Source organism: Prionailurus bengalensis, chromosome C1, assembly GCF_016509475.1.
Source record: "Prionailurus bengalensis isolate Pbe53 chromosome C1, Fcat_Pben_1.1_paternal_pri, whole genome shotgun sequence".
NCBI lineage: Eukaryota > Metazoa > Chordata > Mammalia > Carnivora > Felidae > Prionailurus > Prionailurus bengalensis.
Window position 1 is genome coordinate 186688926 of NC_057345.1, and position 18833 is coordinate 186707758.

Genomic DNA, 18833 nt, shown 5'->3' on the forward strand with positions numbered 1-18833 from the left:
CAAAGAATTTCCAGTATTCCAGGTTTCCAGAATTTCTAGTATGGTACAGGCCAAAATTGCTTTCTAGAAGACAGATGAAGCATTTTGCTTTATAAAACATGCAACCTGTACTGCAGGGTTCTCAGAAGCAAATTTAAGATACCATTGGATAGAGGCAAAAAGCTTGAACTTTTTACTTTCTCTTAACTCAAGGATTTCAAATGAATCTCAAAGAGCTAGGCTGGCATCAACAAATATTTTAATGAATTACTAATGATTATATAGTAGGCAGGATATTTGGAGATGATCAAACTTTCCCAAATATCCCCTTTTTGGGAAATCTTTTAGAGTTGATATTTAACTTAAAAGCCATCTTTATATCAAATTATTTTTCTTATTTTTGCTCTGTGCCCAACAAATTTGAATGACACACCATCATCAAAGGCTGTGAACACATTGGTATTTCAAATAGCACCAGAATGACTGGTTCCTGTAAATATAGAATCATAAAGTTCAAATTTTGTTTATTCTCAGAAACAGTGACAGAAAAAGGATAGCTTGCTGGAGGATTCACCAAGCTCCTAGACAATGAAAGAATTCTAGAAAAATAACATTCTGATGAGCTAAGTGTAAATGAACTAGGGATATGTAGATTAAATTTCTTTTGAGACACACATGGTTTTTTAAAAATTACTGAAAGTGCTTGGCAAATGTGCTAAAGGAATATGCCAAACCCCAAATGTTTGACAGACAGTTGGAGAAATGAGGCCAATACAGAATCTCTGGTTGGTCATCCATTCCCTCTAGGTACTAGCCACAAAGGTGTCTTAGACCCCCATCAAGGCTACAGGAGACTAGAATATTCTTAAGCTACTTTACTAGTCAAACAAACAAACCCCATCAACTTTTAAAAAACTGATCATTTTTCAGGGAAATTGGTCCTAAATTAGCCTAGTGATTAGCAAGACAGAAACTCTAAGAAAAGCTTGATTTTTAAAGAAAAATTGACCATAGGGCTGAATGACCTAATCCTAATTTTGACTCTTGAATTGATCAAATGTTGGTCAAGGTATGGAGGACAACTACGTGCCACATCACTGAGGCTGTGCTTCCGTGCAAGCACACCAACATTAATGACATAGACTAAATGTTCAGCTTTATGAGATCCATTGTACATAAAAGTATTTTACAGAGTAAACGGTTGGTTTGATTTACCCAACAGTGAATACTACTCTGCTTTTTCTTTTTTTTTTACTTGTGTCTAACAAATTAAAGTTTACAGCTTAAATTATTATTGGGGCCTATTCCATGCTTCCTTGGTTCTTCCCTAGACATATCTTTAGTGATAGGCAGGAAGATTTGTATCTGCCCCTCAGGTAAGAGCTTCTTTTATAGAAATGGGCAAAGAAAACAGGAGAGTTCTTGTTTGTCTTCTCATGTTTGGTAGTGAAAGTGTATGTATCCAGATACCCCATTTGCGGGTTTCTCTCTCACTAAAAATTGTAGCTTTTTGGAGGCAGCATTCTCATCTGCCTCATTCACCACTCTACTATCATTCATAGCATACCCCTAGGCAGAAAGAAGGCACTCAATAACTATCTGTTGAATATTTATGAATGAATAAAGCAGACCCAGAATAATTCGCATCTATTTTTCTCTCAGAGACTCACATATGACAGTGGACAAAGCCATCATCTGAGTATGTACACTATCTTCTAATAGCCTTTCCCTTCATGGCGCTGAAGTCATTCAGAACGTTCCAAGATTTCCTGCCCAGCAAAGTTGTTGGAATAACCAGTGCCAAACCTGAATAGCTTTGAGACTGTTGAGAAGTGAGTGGGACAGAGGGCATTTTTATCAGTCAATCAGCTCCAGCGGCAACCGCCTTTAAAAAGTGCTTTCTGATAAGTAAAGCTCCCCAAGCCCCGAGGCACTTAAACATTGATCTGTAAATATTTAACAGTGATAAAGAGATATGTGGAGGTAAATGGATCATCCTGCTGATCTTTACAGAGCAAAGAGACTACCCACCTGACTCTTAAAAACATTCCTCAGGTTTTGAGTCTGCTGCCTTTCAGAGCTTCCATGAGCCTCCTTGGATCACTGACCTGCCTTAACCAACCTTAAACAAATACGGGTTTGTCCTCTGGCCTCCAACTTGTTCTTCCAGGGCCATAGGGGATACCTGACTTGCTTATTGGCTTTAGAACTCACAAATGTGGGCACTAACCTTGACTTTGTGGATAGAAGAAAATCTTCTCAAGTATTGTCAAGTATTGTCTGTATTCTCCCTTAAAGGTATAAATAACAGTAGGCCTTTGTCCTTTATTTCATCTTTTCCACTGTATTATAGATTCAGTCCATTATTTAAACCATTTAGCTGCCTTCACAGAGGAATAACAACATTTTAACTTGCTTAGATTCAGTCAGGGAAAAAGCAAATGCTCTTTCCACAGAGTCAAGTCTGATGATTTGGATTTTGATAGTGAAAAATTGGGACTAATGTCACTTAGCATCACAGTGCTGGCACATCACTTCAATCAAAGGCTGTGTCTGCACTGCCCTGAAACACCCAGATGCCCATTCGCTCAGTTCAGATAACCAATCAATCAGCCAAGTCAAATAAGCAGTCAGGAAAACGGGTGATTTAACCGAGTTCAATGGTTGTTTGACTGAACTGATTAATCCAGTTCAAAGCAGTCATCCCAGGGCCCCATGTTGTCCATACCTGCCTCATGGTGGAATGAGCGCTGACTACAGAGGACACACAGAAATATAGGACTGTCTGGCAGAAGGTGACTGGCTGCCAGGCTGCTTGACCATAGTACCTGAGTGGTCATGGAACAAACTTCCAAACCAGCAACGTGTCCAAGGGGCGTGATGTATAGGGAAGGGGTATAAACTCTGGAATCAAGACTGCCTGGGCTGAAATCTCAGCTTTAGCACCTTTGTGACCTACATGTACCTAACTGTTCTCTGCCTCCAATCTGTAATTTGAACATAATATGACTTCATCTTAAAGGGTTGGGGTGTTTGATGGATCAGTGAGGTAACATAAGGCACTTAGTAAGCACCCAATAAATGTTTGCCATTGTTTTTATTATTATTATTTAACAGAAAGAAACTTCAGATCAGTTGGAGCCTCATTGTATGACTAGAATTTCCCAGTGTCTTGGATGCTTTTAAATTTGAAATGATATATCTCCCAGCAAAAACATTTTCATTTGTCAATAAATATTTTATTTTTCAAGAGTTCTCTAGGTACTCATAGCTTATTCTAGGTATAATATCAACAGATAGGTTACCTGGAATTATCCTGTGGAAAACTTCCATATTGGCTCCAAGATGACCAGAAATCTTGTGCTCACTGAAACGTATCATCTTTTAGGAAGGTGAAATATGTGGGAAAAATACATGTTGAGTGGAGGACGAGGGCCACTGTGCGTCCTAGGTGCGGAGGTGACTTCAGAAGTGTACAGCCTGTGAGGTTTCATAATGCAGCATGCGAAGAAGTCCCTGCACCTGGTGTAAGGTGCCGCTGTTCTCGTCTTGAGATTCTTAATAACTTTTGAACAAAAAGCGCTACAAATCATTTAGCTGGTCCAGACTGGGTGTGACATACTATTGGTAGCTAAGATTCTAGAGTAACTAATACACCTCCACAGATCAGAGCCTGTTAGAAGATTTTAATAAAATATTGATTAGCTCAGCTGGTATGATACTCGTAGCTGAAATATGAGTTCTCCTGTGGTTATTATCCGTGAAGGAGCTACTTCAGATGACCATGACTGCATCACAATACGGACTCACAAGACAGAGCCACAGAGTGTCTCCATGAAGCACTTCACTGGGTTCTCAGATCGGGGGATGCTGATGAGCAGGAGTGATTGGGGGTCATTTCTCTCATGTGTGATTCACTCGTGTCAGCTCGTTATTCAAGAATGTATGTTGAATAATCTCAAGAGCCTAAAAGTATCTCATACCAAACGCTAGAATAAAGATTTGGATTCTCTGTCCTTCATCCAGCCTTCCTTAGTTCACATCCCATTCGTAAACTCTTGACATGATCTCCGTATTGTTTTTTTTTTTTTTTAATTTTTTTTTCAACGTTTATTTATTTTTGGGACAGAGAGAGACAGAGCATGAACGGGGGAGGGGCAGAGAGAGAGGGAGACACAGAATCGGAAACAGGCTCCAGGCTCTGAGCCATCAGCCCAGAGCCCGACGCGGGGCTCGAACTCCCGGACCGCGAGATCGTGACCTGGCTGAAGTCGGACGCTTAACCGACTGCGCCACCCAGGCGCCCCCGTATTGTTTTTCTACGGTATGAGACAAACCACTGTTTTAAGTTGTTTGATTTTTACTGTGTGATTAGTCTAGGCATGACAGAGAGAAAAGCACGTAAAGCATTATTTTATTTGAAAGCCAGAAGCGCATAATGTTTATTAATAAAGAGCCTGGTTTACATAGATTTTATTATTATTGAGCATAAAATGGTTTATATTACAAGCAAGGGTGAAATTACTAACTAATTAGCCTGTGAAGATCATGTTTAATGGAATATATAAATCTAGGGTGTTGCTTTTTTTGCAAACCTTAAGGGTCTTATTCATTAAACATGTATATATGCAGCCTCTATGCTGAAACAGAGGGCTGTGATACACAGTTCAAGGTCAAATGATTCATTTTGTGTTTCTCAAAGTCCAAAATCGAGGACTTTAAATTCCTTAATCCTTATCAAAGTCAGTTTCAATATACAGCTGCCTTAGTGTGAACAATGAATTCAACTATAAATGATGGCAATTGAAAAAGCAAAAGTGAAGAATTTAAGGGCTACATTCTCCCTCTCTCACTCTCTCTCTTTGGGTACTACAGCTTAAGACCCACTTAACTCTTCCAAAGGAACTTTGTTTCTATTAACTTAGAGGGTTGCACAATCTTTGTAAACACACCATTCTCATATATTTCAGTTTAAATTTTGTAATAGCACCATAAAATGTGTCAAGCATTGCAATAAACTATCAGTCACAGGAAGCACAAATTGTATGGGAAAATTACTAGAAACCATGTCTTAGAAGGAAGAAAAAAGCAAAATTCTTGAAGAACTTGGAAAAATAATCCTAAATGTTTCCTTAAAATGTGTGTTTCTCATTTTTAATAAAAATAAAGACCGTGTGTTTTAAGTCAGATTTCCAGGTTTGAAGCAGTTGTGGCTCCTTTAATCCTCAACAAATGCTGGTTCCTCAAGGCCACTGAAGAGCAGATAACCTTCCCTCTTTACCCAGCCCCCGCTGCTTTGGAGTGAGGGCATTGTTAGCAACAGGGGGCTAGAGCGGAGAGATGCACAGGAATGCATGCTGCTGTTTCTTTCACTTCAGAAAAGGTTCTGTGTGTAAAACTTAGAGGACATTGGGTTCGTCGTATATTACACTGTTGGCTAAAAGTTGACTTGTGACAGATCCTGAACCTAGTCCTTTCACTCAAAATCCAGCTCAGCACAGGTGAACGATTCACTTCAGTTCTGGGAGGCTATAGAGTGCTCATTCGAAAGAATAAAGAAACCTCATTTGATTGAATGACACCCAGTTGTCTCTCTTTGGTCTCTTGCTTGTTTGAACAGCCTTAGGGAGACTACAAAAAGCAAAATCAAACCCAAACAAAAAACTCCGTTTAGCTGCTATGATAATACCACAGTGATTTTCACTTACTCTGTGACCATCCCCAAAACCCCAAACTATTAAAACATTAGTCACAATGATGATAAGGCAGTGTGCTGCCATAAAGTCTCCAATGTTCTGTTTTATGAAAGTGCTTTGTTTTAATGTTACAACTAAGAGCAAATCTAGACTTACCAAGCCATAGATTTGTATTCAGGAAATTTGTGTTTAGGAAGAACCTTGAATGTTTGCTCTGGGGGGTCTGGGATTCTTGGACAGGGGCAGGCGTTTGCAGGCTCCAAGTTGGGCCAGCCAGGTTCACGTCATTTAAAGATGAACACTGCCCCCTGCTGGGAAGAGGCCACATTACCTCCAAAGAACCACATTTGAAAGTGAAAAGCCACACTGTGTAACTAGGGAATTTAATTTTTATTTTTTCATCTTTTTTCAGTTCTTAGTTTGACAGCTAAATTCAGAAGAATTGTAACTTTGGAGAAACATTATTGCATTTCAAGACAATCTTATTATTGTTACTCAGCCCATTATTATGAACTACCAGCCCTGGCAGAGAATCACCCAAAAGAAAGGATAAGAAAAACAAAGGCAGTGACTGTGGTAACTGGGGGGGTGGGGGGGGGGCTTTCGAAATAGAACAAGACATGGAAAAGAGAAAACTCTGCAAAAGGTTTTGATAGTTGATAGTTCGACTGTAGCCAGCGACACCACCAAAAGCTAGAGAGAACCAAAGCTAAATTATCTTGCTCAGAAGAGCTCACAAACACGTCTGAATCGCCTTATTTTCTGCCCATACCTTTTCCCCTAAACCGAGCACCCCCGACAGAGCTGCCTGGAAGAATGTGTGGCGCTTAGGGCTGGAGACCAAGCCCTAAGGAAGGGGTAGAACACTACAAGGACGTTCCATGCCCTGCCCTCACCCTGACTCCCTTCCTGCTTCCTGGGGTGAAATGCAGTTGAGCTGAACATCAAGAGCTGCAAGGCAGAAAGACTTGGAAACAAAGAGCTGCCTGCTCATCTTGCCACCTCAAAGGCAGTGCATTTTGTGGAACCTCCAGAAGCCCTCTTTGGTGAGGAAAATGTGTGGCTCGGTTGCTGAAGGGACCCTGTAAAGCATAGCTCAGATTTATCTGACAGGGAGCCGACAGTCCCAGGGAGAGGTCACAAGTGACTACTCTCGATTTTGAAAGTCCAATCATGCAGACTGAGGAAGCACCCATTTCCCTGCTGCTGGAAGACAGCACCAAGACCTGCTTTTATTGAATGGTTCAGCAAATGTTATTGAAGGCCCACAATTTACCAGGTTCCTCTAGTGTTTAACAAGTATTCATTTTGGGAGTTCTGTCTAGTTCACAAAGTACTTTAATGCCATTCTATCAACACAATTCCTGGAGGCAGGAGACAGTACTTGTTACCTGTACAAGTTAAGAAATTTGGAATTAAAAAGATTAAATACCTTGCTCATGGTCATGCAGTTAGTAGGTTGAATAGACCCTGTGTTCATCCTACTTTATACATCTCTAGACTTGACATAGCTCTGCTTCTCAAAGTCACTCTATCTATCTATCTGAAAAGAATAAGACAGGAGACAGAGAGAAATGTGCTACACTGAATAATCCAAGAATTCTATTAAATATTCACCCAATTTGTTGATAAATTCCCCATAAGAAGTAGGGCACTGGCCTTCAAAGCACCACCATGCTTTGTAAATAAGAACTAATTCAATATTTTAGTTTTTAATTAACAATCCCTTTAGATTATGTGACATTTTCATTGCCCAATTCCAGAATAATATTATACTTATAGAACAAATTATTATATTCCTTTAAAAACATCTTTCCTTCATAGAAGTTAACCCTAAATAAAATATAATAATATGCCACTCCCCTCCTTAAAGTTATTCATGATTCTCTGAAACTGAATGTTAATAAATGCTCAATATAAAAAGTATTCAAAGGGCGCCTGGGTGGCTCAGTTGGTTGAGTGTCCGGCTTCGGCTCAGGTCATGATCTCACAGCTGGTGAGTTCGAGCCCCGCTTTGGGCTCTGTGCTGACAGCTCAGAGCCTGGAGCCTGCATCTGCTTCTGTGTCTCCCTCTCTCTGCCCCTCACCCACTCGCATTCTGTCTCTGTCTCTCTCAAAAATAAAGAAACATTAAAAAAAAATTTTTTTTTAAGTATTCTAAAATCACATTAGTTTAGGGGCGCCTGAGTGGCGCAGTCGGTTAAGCGTCCGACTTCAGCCAGGTCACGATCTCGCTGTCCGTGAGTTCGAGCCCCTGGGCTGACGGCTCAGAGCCTGGAGCCTGTTTCTGTGTCTCCCTCTCTCTCTGCCCCTCCCCCGTTCATGCTCTGTCTCTCTCTGTCCCAAAAATAAATAAACGTTGAAAAAAAAATTTTTTTAAATCACATTAGTTTAGAGAAAGTTTCATTTTATAGCCTCCTCTTGGTATACTAACAGCTCTAAACAAAATCCTACAGTAAGAAAAACTATTTAATTTTGTTGTAACAAACATTTCTCAAACTTACTGGGCCACAGAATTTTATTAACAGAATATCTACTAACATAACAAGGAATCTAGGAAATGCAGTTTAGGGAACACTGGCTTTCAAGATAAAATCTAGACTCTTCAGCTCAGCACATAAGCCTTTCATAAACCAATACTTGCCCACCAACTCCAGCTTCATTCCCCATCAGTCCCTTCCATGTGCCATGGACCATGGCTGTTTCCTGAATTCATCTTGTTCTCTCATGCCTGCATGTCTTTAAAAATGCCAGTCCTTCTGCCTGGAACATCTTTGGACTTCCTTTTCCACCTGGCCATCTCCTAACCATTCTTTCAAGTCTCAAATCAACTCTTCTCTTCTCTGAAGACTCTCCTTCCCTAACTTCCCCTAGGAAGATTTAGACACTGCTCCCTCTGTATCTGGACCTTTATGGGTACCTCTCTCCACTCACCACATCAGTGTGTACTTTTTCCTCTGTTTCCCCACTAGCTCTTCCAGGACTCAAAAGTTATCTGTTCCTCAGGACTTATGGTACCTGGAACACTCATGGATCCTTGCCTGGTGAATTTGTTCTGGGATTTCCTTCTTTATTTACCATCCTTTTTTTTTTTTTAATAATTTTTTTAATGTTCATTTATTTTTGAGAGGGAGATGGAGTGCGAGCAGGGGAGGGGCAGAGAGAGGGGAGACATGGCATCTGAATCAGGCTCCAGGCTCTGAGCTATCAGCACAGAGCCTGATGCAGGTCTCGAACTCACGAGCCCTGAGATCATGACCTGAGCGGAAGTTGGATGCCCAACCGACTGAGCCACCCAGGCGCCCCTAACGTCCTTTCTTTACTAAAGTAATTTTTTTCCTTCATGAAATTACACAAAGTAATCTTAAAAGTCTTGATGATACTACTACTAATAATAGTAGCTAATATTTATTGAATGTCTACTATGGGTCAGGCTCTACACTAATTATTCTTACCAGACTAGCCTATTCAATTATCACAGACAAATATATGAATATATGATTATTTCCACTTTACAAATCAGGGAATCAAGGCACATGGAAGTTAAGTAATTTGCTCAAGGTCACACACAACAGGTGAATGCAGAGGTAGGATTATTCGTAACCAAAGATTCTCTTAGTTCCTACATTATAGTATGCTCATGTCTATTCAAACATGGAAAAGGTTCACAGCAATAGAAATAGAAAAACAAAGTATGAGTTTTCCTCCAATTCCCCAAGGAGGAGAGGGAAGGCTTAGATATCTGCGGTACAATGTAAGGAGGATCATAGAAGCACTACACACAGGTCTCACAAAGAAGCCACCTGTCCGCTTCTAGGGGAGAAAAAGAGAGCACTGTAAAAAAGATTAGAAATGTTATTTATTCATAAAAATGAAGCAGCCTTCAGGGGTTACCTGCAGTGCCAGCTGGAGGCTAATCTCTGATTAAACCTTCTGTTCTAGAACTGGAGCCGATGGAGGGGCACCTGAATAACTTAGTCGGTTAAGGGTCTGACTTTGGCTCAGATCATGATCTCGTGCTTCATGAGTTTGAGTCCCACATCAGGCTCTGTGCTGACAGCTCAGAGCCTGGAGCCTGCTTCAGATTCTTTGTCTCCCTCTCTCTCTGCCCTTCCCCTGCTCGCACTCTTGTCTCTCTCTCCCTCAAAATAAATAAACATTAAAAAAAAAATTTAGAACTGGAGATGATGGGAATATCAATGGCAGGTGTATTAATAGTAGTTGGAATCACAGTCATGTGGCAATAACAACCACAATGACCACTCCAACAGCACAGATGTATCTGTCCTCACCCCCGTAGTTTCCCCTTTACAGGTAGGGAAAGTGAGGTTCGGTGAACTCCATCATGGCTCAAGGTCACCCAGTTAGTAACACAGTTGAGTTCATCTAGATCTGACATCAAAGCCACTTGAAACACTCCAAGAAAACCAAGCAGTCTTTAAAAGCCCACTAGGCTTTAAAAGCCCACTTCTGTGATACCATGGTTTGTTCTTGTATTTTTTTCTTGAATTTTAGCCTGGTCATCCAAAACCAGTGACATCTCTTGAAACAGAATGTTAAGCCTATCTCTATTGTTGTTAACATAAAGCACAGATTCACTTAACACTTGTTCACTGATTGATTAAATGAGGCCCAAGAACAAATGTGTCTGTCAAGTGGCCAGAAGCCCTCTGTGACCTTCAAGCAGCTGTCAAAGTCAGCCAGTGAGAAGGCTCCAGGCATTTCCAAGACCACATTGGAACCCAGGCACTTTTGTTCTACCTCTGACTGGCTGCAAACATTCATTAGGTCTTTTCTCTGGATCTGCAGTACCTTAGTAACAAAATGAGGATACAGATTTCTCTGAGGGTCCTTCTAGCTCTAAATTTCTAGAGTGAGATTTTCATCACTGAAGGAAATAGGAATTTCCCCAAGACTGCTGGCATTCTCGGTAAATAATTTGTATTTTTGGTACTTTGCATAACAATTTGAAAGCCTAAGTACCAGGTTTCCAGTATATAACTTGGCTTTAAAAATACGTGAATAACGAAATAGATGGGCCCTCTTTCTAATTAACATGCCCGTTGTCTAGGCTTTCCAATCATAAAGCAGGCCTTAGGTTTTATATATATCTTGTGGCATAACTGACTGCCACAATTCAATAGTAATAATGGTGCTTTAAATAGAAGTCAGAGATCATTGACATGCTTTACATTGCCACCACCTTAACACATGAGAAAATCCTTAATTTTTAATGCCCCTGCTTCAGGAAAACTCCCCCGTGGTTGGGCCTCAGAGATGGCCCTGGATGCTGGCATCTTCACTTTAATCTAAGAGTGGAACTGTTTTACCCCCTGTTATGGACTAAAGTGTGTGTCTCCCTGAAATTTATACATTGAACCCCTAACTTCTGATGCAACTGTATTTGAAATAAGTCCTTTAGAGAGGTAATTAGGGTTAAATGAGGTCAGTTAGGATGGAGCCCTAATCCCATAGAACCAGTGTTCTTTTAAGAGGAAGAAGCTGCAGAGGTCTTTCTCCGGACACAGCGAGGTGGCCCTCTACAAGTCAGGAAGAGAGGCCTCAGGAGAAATCAACCCAGCCAACACTTTGGTTTTGGACTTCAGCCTGCAAAACTGCAAGAAAATAAATTCCTGTTGTTTCAGCCACCCGGTTGGTGGCACTTTGTTTCGGCAGCCCTAAGCAGGGTTACACATTCCCTAAAACCAACACTGTGAAACCCCTAAAACAATTCCAATTTTTATTCAGCAACTAAATCAGGGCAACTTGTTTTTATTATTCCAGAGTTTATGGATTGAAGCAAAATTTCTAAATTCTCCTACCCTCATATCATTTCTTTCCTCTATCCCCACAGCCATTCTGGGGGTAAGAGATTTGATTGTCCCAGAACTCCTCCTTGTATCCCAGCCCTGGAGACTTGGCCACAGGCCAAGGGACAGGAAAATGCCAAGTCCTCACAAGAGCCCCTCCATTTTGTTCTTAGAGAACAAGTCCTTGACTTGCCTCTCAGCCAGTATCATTCCAGACATACCGTGGAAGCATGGCCACTCAGGGCACCAGGATCCAGAATTTCCCACTTTATGCATGTCTGCCTATCTGCCATGTTCCCCATATGTCATTGTACTGCTTTGCCTGAGGACATCTCTCCCCTGCTGTGCCGAGGTGTACTGATATTTTTCCACCCATTCTATCATTCAGGAGATATTTATTGAATGCCTTCTAGATTCGAGGCATGATTTCAGGGACTTGGGAGATTACAGTGAGCAACATAAGCAAAAATCCCATCTTCATGGAGTTTATGTCCTAATGTAAACCCTTCTGATGAAATAAGTTCCAATGGAGCAAAAACTCTCTTTTATTTTATCTTATTTGCTTTTTCTTATTTTAACACTGCTCTTTATTTTGCCCTCTCCTACTCTACGGCAGGTTTCTGTCTTTAACCATTTCCTTGATCTGCTCTCCCATTTCCTCAAGAAAGTGAGTAACATTACCACAAGTCCATTTTACCAATAGGGATGTTGAAGGACAAAAAGTAAGTGAATCTGCTTTTCCCAAAGCACTCACACACCTCATATCAGTGCAAGGCTTGGAAATCAGGATTTCTAAAGTCTGGAGTACAAATTAACCATCAGAAAGCAAAGTACAAGTGCTTCATATTCTTAGTTTCCACTTAAGCCCTGTACTGGCAGTAAAAATACAAACAAAATTCCCCATAACTTCTCCACAGGGACCCTTCTTGGCTGATTTCTTATAACTCCACTGCACTGGTTCAGACAAAATCAACCAAGGTCATCACAGTGAAATGCATATTGCACGCTGATTGGAGAACCTGGATGGGAGTTACAAGCATGAACTCAAAGCCAGAACACTGAATTTACTCTGTAATTATTTTATTTTCGACTATAGCAAGTCTCAATCAAAGTGCTATCCTGGGCTCAAAGCAGTTTTCTAAAAACATCTAAAAGCCAACTTATACTTACGTGTATAATGTACGTATTAAATATAAATGATTCAGCAACATGGATCAGACTTTACATAGTGTAAAACTCTCTTCTTTAAAGTTAACCAACCAAGAAATTACCTTTATCATATTTAAAAATGTGTTTGAAGATAAAGTCTTTTTTTTTTTTCCTTTACCAAAATTAGTTGACAATTGTCAGTATCCCAAGGTTTTAAATTAAAGTGGAAGACTTTCTCTAGGCTGTGGTCACCACCCTCTGCACTGTACATTCTTTCTTAATTCCTCTGACAGTCTGTCTCATTGAAAGCTCACCCCCTCCAAAACTAAGACTGTGACAGCAATGCCAGTGAAGGGTGGGGGTTGGGGGAGGAGTGTGTTTAGGGATCAAAAAAGGATGGAGTCTAATTCCAAGAAACTTATCTTAGAGAAGTTGCCTAGACTTGGCCTTCTTCCATGGAGGGACAAGTGAGAATCATTTCTTGGACTGGTTGTACAGAGTCAAGGCAATCTGGTCATTAAGGCAGCACTTAATTTCCACGTCACAAGGTCCAGATCATCACAGAAATCTAAGTCCTTGTCCTTGGACTGCTACGAGGTCAGCATCTAATGTATACATGAAACCAGCTTGGTAGGCATTAAAGATAATAGGCATTGTTAAAAATCACTAATGTTTGGCCACCATACTTCAAGCTGGTTTTCGAAAATCAAACTTAATCTTCCTACCAAGGGCTCAGATTCTCTTGAAGACAAGTTGAAACACTAAAGCCTCATGCCTGAGATAATAAAAAGACAGCCTCCACTGCGAATCCCAAGTAGATAGCCAGCGCATCCCATGAACAAGGAAGGTGTTCTTTGTGTTTATTTTTCTTTGGGAAATCAACTGAAAAGACTCCAACCCTGGCACCCCAGTTGAAGAAGAGAGAATGTTCCTTGTGTTCTGCCAATTCGACATCCTTCTTAAACCCTCCTCCCGCCTTCATCTCCCACTACCTTAAACCTGTCAGGTTGCCAAGGTCAGATTCAGATTGACGTTCTGATTGTGTTAGGCTGGTGTTGGCATGAGGAACATCCTGTTTCAAATAATAAGGCTTATTTAAAAAAATAATAAAACCCTCATAAAGCTCCTTGGACATCAAATGACTCTTACAAAACAACAATTTGATGAATTAAGTGTAAATGAATCAGAAACATGTGTATTAGATTTCCCTCAGAATACGCATGGGCTTCAATACTCAGAGGAAAGTGCTTGGGAAAACGTATTCTGAATTGTCCTGGACCCAAAATGTTTGAAAAATAATCTCAAACTTACGCGACAGCTTCCCCACCCCAGGTCAAGCCAAGTGATAAATATATGTATATAGGTATAGCGCATGGTCACAGAGACGTTCACAGCTCTGCTGCCCAGAGTAATAACTATGGTATATGGAGTGTGCCGTGAAGACAGGCTGTGAGGCCTCGGGCTTGTCTGTGTTCCCACTCACACAGGGTTTGTTTTTGTTTGGTTTTTCATATGAGAGAAGAACGTTGTAAAGATTTCCACTACCACTCACCCACCCCCTCCCAATCATTTTATTCCCATCGCTGAAACCCTCGGGGAGAATCTACTGTGTGTGACAAAGAAATATGTCTTTTCTCTGTGTTACAGACCTTGGATCGCATCCAGGGCCCCCTTTTCCCCGGAGGCCAGCTCTCATGGTTTATGATTTGCATTTCATTGCCATACACTGAACCCAGCAAGAAGTAGTCTGAACCAGCAGAATGACGAGAGCTAAAAGTAGCAAGCAAGAAGTCTCCATTTTCCAGCTCATTCTGCAGAGTCTGCATTGCCAGAAATCTAAAGCCAAATATGATTTAAAATTTATACAAGCAAAGAACATCAACACTAGTACACTCAGTCTCTCTTCCCTTCCCCTTTCCTAAGACCCTTCTTGGCCTGGGAGTCTCTATTTTATGTTTAATTTAATTTGGATTGCTAATTATTACCTTTTCTCTTGCCTCTACCCACATTTAATCTTGTCATCTACTTTCACAAGGTCCTTATTTTCTTGAGCTCTCTTTACCCATGAATCTTTCACTTGTAAAACTGAACAAAGTCAACTTCCAGGATGTGAACAATATGAATTTGAAAGAGGAAAGAATGAAAAGTAGTCTGGTATTTGGAGGGAAAAATTCAATTTAGAAGGTATTAAAATACATAAAATATGCCCTATGCAGGGAAGGAAAATCTATTCATCCTGTCCTGTACATCATCAGTCTTACAGATGTTAATGAAAGAGATACAGGAAAGATTTTTTTTAATGAAGTCATCTCTGATATGCCGATAGGTTAGTCAGCACTACAAAATAAATCTTCTAATTTGAAAACAGGACTCTTTCCATAACTATACATTTATTTCTTTTAACAGATATCAAAATGTCTCCATGGGTAAGTCTTACTGGCATCTCCAAATAAAAAGTAATCTGCTTTCTCTCCTATAGTTCTACGTTTGTTAAAAGGAACCTCCTCTTTCCACACACCATGTCCAAGAGGCCATAAAGAGCGATCCGTTTCTAAATGCTTCCTTTTTTAGCTCACCCCTCAGCCCCTCTGCCTGAATTTGTACAATCACATGCTAATCTGTCCCTGATCTATAAGCCAGTCCAGCATCCACACTGCAACCCTAATGATGGTTATGAACACACACCCCTGAGTGTGCCCCTGCCCTGCTAAAATCCTCCCATGTCTTCCACTGCAGGGGAAGGTGGTTCTCAAGGGTCAAGGGATGGATGGAAAAGAATTTACCCAGATCTCCCCAGGAAACTTTTTTTAAAAATATTTTTTTTCATTTTTATTTATTTATTTTGAGAGAGAGAGACAGAGCATGAGCAGGGGAGGGGCAGACAGAGAGGGAGAGAAAGAATCCCAGGCAGGCTCCTCACTGTCAGTGCAGAGCCTGATGCAGGGCTCAAACCATCAAACTGGAGATCATGACCTGAGCTGAAATCAAGAGTTGGATGCTTAACCATCTGAGCCACCCAGGCACCCCTGCCCAGGAAACTTTTATACTCTGTACCATTTCTGCAATAACTGCCCCTCCTCCCTCTTGCCTGGGATATGCCATGAGAGTTTGAAGGGGACCTGGGAAAGTTCTAGTTCATTCATCCCCTTCCTGCCAACCTCCTCTTCTCCCTCACCCCTAACCCCTCTGACCTAGAGGACGAAGTCCAAACTCCTCCTGTGCCCTACAGGAGGTCTTGCAGGAGCTGAGGCCTGGTGGCCATTCCCCACCCCTCTGCCTTGCACATACCCCATTGCAGCCATCCCAAGCTCCTTGCCCATCCAGACTCTCTCTGTTTCCATATTAGTAGTGCCTGCTTCTCCCTCCATTTGAAACGCTCTTTCTTTCCTGGCCATTCCCCCCCTTCTCTATCAAACTTCAATTCATGAATTCCTACTGGAAGGGGCTGTTTCATCACCTGGGGCACACTGGCCCTTCTCACAAGTGTGTTACCTATCTTTTTCCCAGTCAGGACTTTCTGAGACCAGATCTTATGAGTCTTTGTCCCCCCTAGTAAGTGCTTGATGTTTTTTGAATGACCACATGCACTCATGTGCAAATAAATAAATGGGTGAAATCATGGTAATCAGGACTATATGAGCTGATTGATCATATATGTTTTGCAAACAGTTTGTAGTAATATCATATTATTATACAATCAATCCAATTTGGCCACTAAGCCACCAGCAATAACCAGAGTATGGTACAACTGAAGTAGTTACTTTGGTTATCTTAACATGTAGACAAGATTTAGCCATTTGTTGACTGAGTCACACATGAAATAAACTCTCCACCTGAAAAAGAGTATATACCGACTATTATGAATTTTTTAAATGCTAACATTTATTTATTGACTGCTTACTATGCACTGGGCAGTGTCTTAAGTGTCTTATGTGCACCAGTTTATTTTGTCTTACAAAAACTCTAAAAGGCGCATGAATTTCTGGTGCCCACTTTACAGATGAGAAAGCCACATACCCAGTGGGCACACTGGGACAAACACAGCCCATGTTCTCACCCACTAGGCTATATTGTCTCTCAGGACACAGATGGCTAATGGGTGGTTTCTACTAGAAACAACAAATGATTTTTCCAAAGTAGAGCCATAATTAAACTATCTTTAGCTTCAAACTTATATTCAGATCAAAAAGACACCAGAAATCCCAGTTGCTCTGCTCTAGATCCTGTCCCTTCCATCGTTCACTTTATTCATAATATATAACACACCAAAAATCCGGCAAGAAAAAGTTTCCAACTTGACCAAACTGATTTTTCCCCATTCCCCTGTAAAAATGACCTCTCTGTCTCTTTTTTAATGTTTATTTATTTTTGAGAGAGAGAGAGAGAGAGAGAGAGAGAGACAGAGCATGAAGCGGGGAGGGGCAGAGAGAGAAGGAGAAATAGAATCCGAGGCAGGTTCCAGGCTCTGAGCCATTCATCACAGAGCCTGATGTGGAGTTTGAACCCCCAAACCGTGAGATCATGATCCAATGTGGGGCTGAAACCCACAGTGAGATCATGACCCGAGCCAAAGTCAGACGCTTAAGTGACTGAGCCACCCAGGAGTTCCTGTAAGATCTCTAAGATGACCTTTACTTAATTATTATCTGGAAAGCAAAAAATACGGGTGCCCTGCAGCATCAAGTACACTGGGTTCCAGAAATAACCAAAGAAATGTACTGAGGGGCAACACAGAATCCGACATGAACGGGAGAGAAAGGGAGGGGCCCCAGGACTCTGAAATGAACAGTGTTTCCGTGGCTGACTGTCCACACATCCTGATTTCCCTTCAAAATCTGAACTTCTGAATAAAATCCACTACTTTACTTGCCTGTCAATATTGTTTATCCAAGACAGGAAAATGGACTGAAAGGAGATTTAAAAAAAAAAAAAAAACTTATTTGCAGTCATGCTATCTTTTGCTACTTCCTTTGGTAACCCTGTATTATGTTATAATTACTACAAAATAACAATGAAAATTAAATCAATAATAGTTCCTCTTTCATAAACGGTAGGAGGGAGGCTTTGATTTCCCATCCTTACCTTCATGGCCCCACCTGCTTCTGAGTGAGTGAGAGAGAGAGGACACCTCCAGCCCTACCACACCCTGGGTTGAGCCTTCTGATCTACCAGGAAACCCTATAACCTTGTGGACCTGAGATTGAATTCTATGCCCAGTTCCTCAGTGGAAAGTGGACTATTTAACCTCCCTTCACCTCTACGTCTCCATCTGCAAAGATCTGAAATAATGCAGGCCACCAGCTGCCCTCACAGGAGAGATGAGAAGCAATGACATTAGGTGAACACCATCAGCTTTCTGAAGGGCTCAGGGAATTTGGAACAAGAGACTCAGCGTGGACATCAAATAGGGTTTCCTAATCAAAGGACTTTGGGCTGTCCATATATCTTCAGAAACAGGAGCACTGCAACACCAGCTTTTCTATTTGTTTTTTGAAATGGTGCCCAAAAGAGAAGAGGACAAGACATGACTGAAGGATATGATCGCGGCAACCCTTCTGGTGACTGTCCATTCAACATCTGTCCGAGGGGAGGTGATTATGGGCCCTCAGATTGCCGAGTCCATTATCATTAGTGCATTATTTGGCGCTGAATGCGTTGAAAGGACAGGTCAGGCCACAGATGTCTTTGCTAAATGCAGAGTAACCCCCACAGTCCAGCCGCCCATTCCAGGTTATGGTACAGTGAACCGCGGGGCGCCTTTCCCCCTTCTGTGTACCCCGCCTCTGCTAACACCCACTCCTGGCCCCCACCCTTCGTTTAGGAGTTCACAAACTGTTCCTGCCAGTTTAAGCAAAAAATGTTCTGAGAGGTAACAGGGCCACGGTAATTAATTTTGTTCCTTGACTGGAAGGTGAAAAGCTTTTTATTATGTAAATTATAAATGTCCTGAAGGGAAACTTTATCTCCCTCTCACCAATGAGCCCATCAGGCTGCCTGAATCAGGATTTTTTTTTTTATGTTTATTAGTCTAGGGGGGGCAGTTAGGACGTTTCATAGCTTCTAAGTGCTGACATTTATCTATTGCTTCCAAATAAGCCTAGTGGCAGGGAGCCACGGGCAGATCAGTAAATATGAGGAGGGGGGGCATTCTGTCCACAGACAGGCAGAGAGCAGGGGAGCACCTCAAGGCCTAAAGGCT